The 7,639-nt window shown below is 41.3% G+C and overlaps 1 long non-coding RNA gene across 1 annotated transcript; it reads left to right on the forward strand.

The window, feature by feature from the left end:
* Nucleotides 1-147: 147 nt before the first annotated feature.
* LOC121720965 lies at nt 148-3,497 on the forward strand. Its single transcript, XR_006034699.1, has 3 exons — nt 148-318; nt 3,275-3,281; nt 3,487-3,497. It is a non-coding gene; the product is annotated as an uncharacterized LOC121720965 (long non-coding RNA).
* Nucleotides 3,498-7,639: the final 4,142 nt, after the last annotated feature.

Below are 7,639 nucleotides of genomic sequence, written 5' to 3' on the forward strand. Positions count from 1 at the left end.
AGGTTGGTGTGAGTTATTTTAGCTCTTTCTAGTTTAGCCTATTAACAGGAGTGTCACGAACAAAGTCACAGTCGAGTAGGATGTTATATCGTCAGCTAAACTTTAGTCATACCTTGATAGGCCTTTATCACGGCAGTTGAAGCAGGGCTGTTCACTTTCCTGTTAGCAGGCAAACCACAGGTGTTCCTAAAAACATTAACGAGGCCTCTGGTTGAAGTAACTGTGGCCGAATCTGACACTTAATTAGAAACACCTGTGCTCACACAGGAGCAGGGCTGTTCACTTCCTACTTCGGCTGCCGTGATAAAGGCCTATTTTGTCACTTGAAATACGAACGTACCCGAGTCAAACTTTAGTACATGATCGCGTCAAAATCGCTATTTTTCAAACACTAAGAAGGCTCGACAGAACATGAAACTTTGATTGAAGTATCATCAGTGTCTCTACACATGAACTCGAGCATTGAGAACATTGTTTGTGTACACATAGTTTACTAAAAAGAAAGATTTTGGACAGAAAACTCACACGCACATTGAGCTCACACTGTTTTGGTTGTGTTGAACAATTAACGTTAGGCTACAATTTGAACAGTTGAACTGTTACAGTTACAGTTTGAATAGTTACAGATGGTGTTGAAGTGGTAGCGTAGCCCAGGCACGAAATGTAACGAGGCAGAAATGAAGAGGCATTGCAACAATCTTTACAGAGATACATTATAATGTTGGCTGCAAAGATTATGCAGTGTAGCCTACTAGATTGACTGACACACACACGCACACACTCACATTATCGAAATCAAACACCGGACGCTTTAATATAAAAAATAAAACATATCAATCAAACTTTTTTCATGTCAGAGAACGTAACACTTAGAAACGTGGCCCCCATGGATAATGCTAAAGCTATTCAGCTTTGGTATGCTGACAATTGGCAATACAAGCAAATTGGTAGGCTACTATGAAATAAACTTGCAGGTTAAACTAACAGGTTTTTAAATGAACTTTCAAATGAAAATAACTGACATCGAAGGCAAATTAAATATTGCAAGCAGCTCAGATCTGCTTGTTAATTTGACTGGCAACCTGGTGATAAGCGGGATAACGGCTTTCGAGATGTCCTGTTATATAGCCTACGGGCAACGTTAGCTGCGCGTCGGGGAGTTTTTTGCCTCTCGCCCTCGTCCAGTAATTCCATATAACAGGACACCTCGGCGGCCGTTATCCCTTACATAACACAACAGTAGCTTGACTGTAGTTACTTTAGGCTAACACAAACATAGATTATACTAGCATGTGCTAGGCATGCTCACCCCATCTTCCTTACCAAAGAGTACTATATTTTTATCTTGAAGGTTGTATCAGCAATAGCGGGATAGCGCGCTACTCCCTCCCCCTCCCATGCAATTAAAACTCTCCTAAGCGTGCATCTCTTTATTTGCAAAACTTTATTTTGCCTTTGAGTGGATTGCCAACCCTTGTTGGTAGCAATTGTTTTTGTGTACAGATCTCGGAGCCTAGGCTGCCTACAGAAACACGGCCTGCTTATGGGGCAGACAGCTAGCGGATCATTAGGAAAGATGAGATGAATGTGATCATTTATGTTTGAGCCTTTTTTGGGCCTGAAATCGCTGATACAACCTTTAAAGTTAAAGGGACACCAGGCAACGTTTTCGTGTTAATTACTCATCTTCGTAAGTCGGTATATGGTTAAATGACTCATTACAGGGCGAATGAAGACTCTCTCGCCCGCCCCTACTGCCTGTAGGAAGAATATCCCGCTTCCAAGTTCAGTGTATCGTACCCGGCGACCGAAGCAGTTTCAGTTTCCATCCTGCATCCACAGCACAGAGGGAGGCTAACGAAACGCTAGCGATTGTTGCAAACGTGTGTATAATGGCAGAGCCGGCGAAGAAGTAGCGAAAACCCTTGACGGAAGATGCAAAGAAAAGGAAAAGAGCTTCAGACCGAGCGAGGGGGAGTTTCGTAGAGAAAAAGCATCAGGCTTGCCTGGTGTCCCTTTAACGTTACCTCTCGATCACAGTCTGTGATGATCCCTCTGCCATTCCCTCATTGCGAAGTTGTTCACTTAGGCTACAATCCTGTTGAAGTTTTCCTGCAACAGTCTAAATCGCTGTCTTCGTGCCATCATTAAACTGTGCTAGTCCATATGTAACTTAACGGTTTTTCCCTCCAGAAATGTGGACATGCCCCCTCCTCCTAGTAATTTCTTTACATGTAGGTTAACCCAGGCGCAAATATTTCCCGTGTAGCTACAGTATAGCCAGAGGTATATATTTGATGTGTAGGCTAATGTAGGCTAGCCTAGATTAGCATCAATGTTTTTTTCCCATTACAGTGATACAAGGTGGTAGCCTAGAAATCTAGACGCACCCTAGCGGCAGCAAATTACATTTGCTTCCAGGGCTAGTCTAGCAACTCTCGGTTGGCTTGTGAGCTCGAAAAATTAAACTTCTATCAGGCCAATCAAATCGTGTATAGAGTCGTTAGGAGGGCTTAACATAATGATTGATGGCAGAGTTGCAACGATTTGTCTTGAAGCTACTTGAAAACAAAGAAGATGGATGTTGCTGTTGGCCAACAGTGTGACACGAGTTAAGCTTTTTTTAAGTTGGCAAAAGTTTGAACTAGCCAACTAGCTACGGTGGGAAAACGCATGGGACTCATAGCGCTGTCCTATTGCATGCAGAGGGAATTTGAAAGACAACCGATTATCCCGCCCCTCGGACTGAGCACTGCCAACGGTGAGTGCCCAGACCCTACATTTTAATGTGGGTCTGGCTCGATAGGCTAACAAGGTGGCATATTTCCCTACATTAGGCTACGTTATCAATGCGGCTGTTAATTCTAATAGTTCTACGTTGTCGGACCATTAACACCTCCATGTTGATTTGCATGTGTAGCCTGGGCCTACATAGACTAGGCCAGGGGTCGGCGACCTGTGGCTCCGGAGCCGCATGCGGCTCTTTGATCCCTCTGATGCGGCTCAGCTTTTGAAAATAATAATGAGTATTTAATTAAAATGTATTTTATTTTAGTTCGTAGTTCTATCTGAGTAATTTATATTACTTCCCACCTCACTTGACTACGTAACTGTAGCCTGCACAATATTGTTACATTCGAGGTTCGTTGCCATGTCAATATCAAACAAAATCACCGATTTCCCTCAATTTCAGTCAACGAGAACACTTGTCTTTAATTGTTATTGTTGATGTGCGCGCTTGCTGTGGACCCTTTCAAGAGAGTTCCATTATCAGCATCATAGTTGGCCCCACAAGACTTCCTTTTTAACATTCCATATGTGATCTTAATGCAGAGGAAGTAGATTGGGGCCCAAATAGAATGTTCAAGCATTGTTGTTGTTTTTATTGTTGAAAGGGTCTGTAGGCTTGATAAGGAAAATGTCAAAAAGGAACCATCAGTGACCACAGCTTGCGAGCGCGAACACAATCAGGCTGAAATGGGAAAGCACACTGCAACGAGTTAGTATTGCTGTGTTAACCCTATTCCACTTGCATGTGAGAAATCTTTCTTACATATGAAATATATAAAGACAAACCTGCGCTGACGTTTAAGGGCAATTCCGCGCAAAACTGTCACATCCATAACGCCAACACAATGCCATGGTACTGTATTTACAGTAGTTGGCGTTATGGATATATGACAGTTTTGCGTGGAGTTGCCCTTAAATGATGACAGCCTCAATTCTTGCATGAAACTTCACTGAGTATGAGCCAGCCAGACTCCAAGGCCATCACCAAATCTAATCTCTGGTAGGCCTAATGTTCAATTTCGCCAATGACATGTCAATGAAAATTGAGTTACTTTGCATACCAAAGGACACTAGGAAAATAGGGGGTGGTGTTTAGCCTACATGGGAAGCCAAAGGCCTATACTTCTGTCATTCCAATTTACATTTCAAGTTAATTGCACATTACTTTTAAAACTAGTAGAAAATGTAAATGTAAAAACTTTTTCTTGTAACCGTCTTTATGTGGCTCTTCTGAGATAAAAAAAAAAATACATTTGGTAAAAGTGGCTCTCCAGGCAAAAAAGGTTGCCGACCCCTGGACTAGGCCTAGCCTATGTAGGGGTGATCAGATGAGAATGGGTTAAGTTGTGTTGGGGGGGGGGGGGGGGGGGGGGGGGGGGTACACTATAAGATTACATTAATTCAAAACAACATGAAAATGCCACCAAAATTATTTTTAATCAGAAATTCAACTGTCTGTCATTTGGTAACCAGTCGCTACTCATAGCACTTTAACAGTGCCTGTAAACCACAGAACAGGGAATGACAGAGCAGCCTCATCAGGAAGTAAAATAAGGTGGATGTTGTTTACATACTGGCTGTCTGTCTTGGGGGGCCTTGTTTAGGCCTATAGGCCTACATGCTGGTTGTCTTGTTGCTTGTGGCAGGAACTTTCTGCTCTGTTGGAGTCATGAAAGGCAACCCACACATGAGAATATCAGGAACAAGGATCTGTGAAAACATAGAGGAGACAAATTTAAAATATGTCTAGAAAACATAGCAGGATCATCTCTAAATAAAATAGCCTATCAGGGGGGTAGGGGCCTATAACAACTGGGTGAGAAGGTGGTAGGCCTAAATAGGATTTAAATTCCTGCAGGCTATGTAGGGCCTAAGTCACTAGTAATAGGCTATAGATTCTGAACTTAACCTGGTATAGGGCTATTTAAGTGCGCGGCCAGGCCGCTGTTTTGCCACTTGTCACACAATGGTGTTTCCGACATATAGGCCTAGCCTATCACCCGTGCTATTCACCGTGAGTGGGTGATAAGACCACAACATTAAATCCTTTCTTTTCTAAACAAGTTTTTGCGATAGGCCTACCGTTTTTCAGCGGAATCCTTATTAAAAAACATTCTCCATCCTTCTACGACGCATTGTGGATGAATTAATAGCCTAGTCGGTAGCCTCCCGACAAACACGGGCGTAATGTTCTGTAATTTTCCTCTGGGGATGGATATATATATCTTTAGCAGGTTAGCAGCTAGCTTCTAACCATGCTTCTAACCTTTAGCAGGTGATCTAATGAGCTAATAAGCTAGAAGCTAACCTCTAGCAGGTTAGCCGCTCATTAGCCTATGGAGCTAAATTTGTCTCAATAGTATTTGTATATGTGCAGATGGGGATCCACATATATTTCTTGATTTGCATGTGTGTTTGTAAATAAAATGCCATTTGTAAAACCGAAAATTTCATTTGTGAAATGTGATTCTGCATTTGTGGATCACCAGCACACGCATTCTTCGCCTTCCAAACGTGTTTTTGAGACGTTCTTCACATGAAACTAACTAGGCCTACTTTAATTCACCGGCACACAGAAATCGCAATCCAGTAGATGACGACATCCACAAATATTTCTTGACTTGCATTCTTGTTTTGACATCCACAAATAAAAAAATCATATTTGTAACTTGTAAATTGGTTTTCACAATTGTAGATTGCATTTGTAAAACTGAAAATTGCCTTTGTAAAATCTAATTTTGCATTTGTGGATCACCAGCACACACAGTTTTCGTTTTCGCATTTGTGGATCAGCATTTGTGGATCACGTATTTTTGAGACAAACTTTGCGGCAGAGAAGCCACCCAGATCCATAAGTAGCCTGCTGACACTTTCTAATACAGTAGATGGCAGTGTTGTTCTTTGGGACTCATAACCAAAGATTCTTTGCTCATAACAGTAGATGGCAGTGTTGTTCTTTGGGACTCATAACCAAAGATTCTTTGCTCATAACAAACAGAGCTAGCAAACCTAGTTCTTAAATCTAACAAGTTATGCCTTTTACAACAAGCTTTTTGATGGAAAAGTGGTGTTTAATTTCCATAATCTTTGTTTAGTAAACGCATAAAACCGTCAGTTTGCAAGCAAAATCAAGAATTACGATCTTTAAGTTTGTTTATAGTTACCTATTTGAGTTTGTTTATAGTTTGTTTATAGTTCACCGAGTTCACCACTATCGTCGGGGTGGTCGTCTATGATAACGGGAGGTCTCCCAGTAGGTGCTCGTGCTTCCATGGCGGTTTCAGTTGTGCGTCCTCCTCCTTTAGCAACAAACAAGCGCTGAAATAGAGCGTGCAGTGTGCGTAATGCTATCTAGGAGCAGTGATTTGCCAAACCTCACTTATTGCAGTCGCACACATTTCTTCTAATTTTATGTTTTAGTAACGAGTAACGAAGATGCTTAGTGGAAATATAACGGAGTAAAAGTATACATTTTATCTGTAAATGTAGTGGAGTAAAAGTGAAAGTTGACATAAATTTAAATAGCGAAGTAAAGTACAGATACGTGACATTTCTACTTAAGAACAGTAACGAAGTATTTGTACTCCGTTATGGTCTCTAAATAGGCAGTGGTGTATCTAACCTACAGTAGTCATGTATTATCTGTTTTATTTTCAGAACCACACAAGGCCGAATTGGGGCTGAACGAGGACTTTTGGAGCTGAATACGATGCAATAAAACTAGAGAAATGTTAAAAACAGACCACATAGCATTTGTTTAGGGTTGCCTAGCAACAGAAGTGACTTTGCAATGCTTGTGTGGGTACCTGATCTGCACGGGTTACCCAGAGAATGTCTAATAAGGGGAGAACTGCCACTCTCGGAAAACTTCCGGTTTCTGAACTGGTTGCAGTGCCTTCTGTGGTTCCACATGAGGGCGCTCGTCCACGAGTGCAGAATGCATGGAGGTCTTTGGAGCTGTACCCCTCAAAATCCACTTTTCTCGGGATATAATGTTTTTTCAAGTAATTTTTTGAGTATTGTATTCGAAAGGGGAGGCAAAGAAAATACACTTGGTTGAGTATTATATTTTTTAAAGTCACTTAATTGTTCTAAAAAGCCTTTCAAATGTGTCAATGACGTCATTCCTTAGCACAATGCTAGCGTGTTATGTGCAACAACGACCCAACCTGTAAGAAATCAAAAGGACATAAGTACTCGTTCATTTAACTTTTGACCTATAACTAATGTTGAAGTTATACAAACTACAATCTGAGATTTGTCAACGACAATCAGGTGAAAGAGACAAATTTAGCCGTCTAGCTCCATTGACTCCCATTCATTCTGCACTCATGGCGATCGCCCCCAGTGGAACTCTGGTGCAACTGCATCCAAAATTCGGTACAATGGGACTTAATACGGAGTGGCAAGGCTCTCCGTAGACGGGCTCTGGGTTACCAGATCTGCATGATTACGTCACAAAATACATAAAATACATTCTGATTGGTCTATTAGCCGTTGCACTTCCAGAATTTCATTGGTCAGAATGTTGTTTGCTGTTCGATAATTCGCCTAATTCGAGTTTATTGTTTTCTGTTGAAGGACCCAAAGTACAGGAAGGAACGCAAGTGTCTTTGAAATATTGCATAGATATATATACTGTCAGTATATATATCTACGGAAATATTGAACTAGCTAGCAAGCCGCCCAATCACGATAGGCCCACCTACCGTTTTTGTAATATAAACAAATAAAACATTAGTTGCAGTATTAAATTGCAAACTTCTAGCCTGTCAATCCTTGAAATACAGAACTACCAGCTAGCCACCAAACATCAATGTACTGTCTTACTTATAGGAACGTATTTCCA

This window comes from Alosa sapidissima, chromosome 1, assembly GCF_018492685.1.
Source record: "Alosa sapidissima isolate fAloSap1 chromosome 1, fAloSap1.pri, whole genome shotgun sequence".
Taxonomy (NCBI): Eukaryota; Metazoa; Chordata; class Actinopteri; order Clupeiformes; family Clupeidae; genus Alosa; species Alosa sapidissima.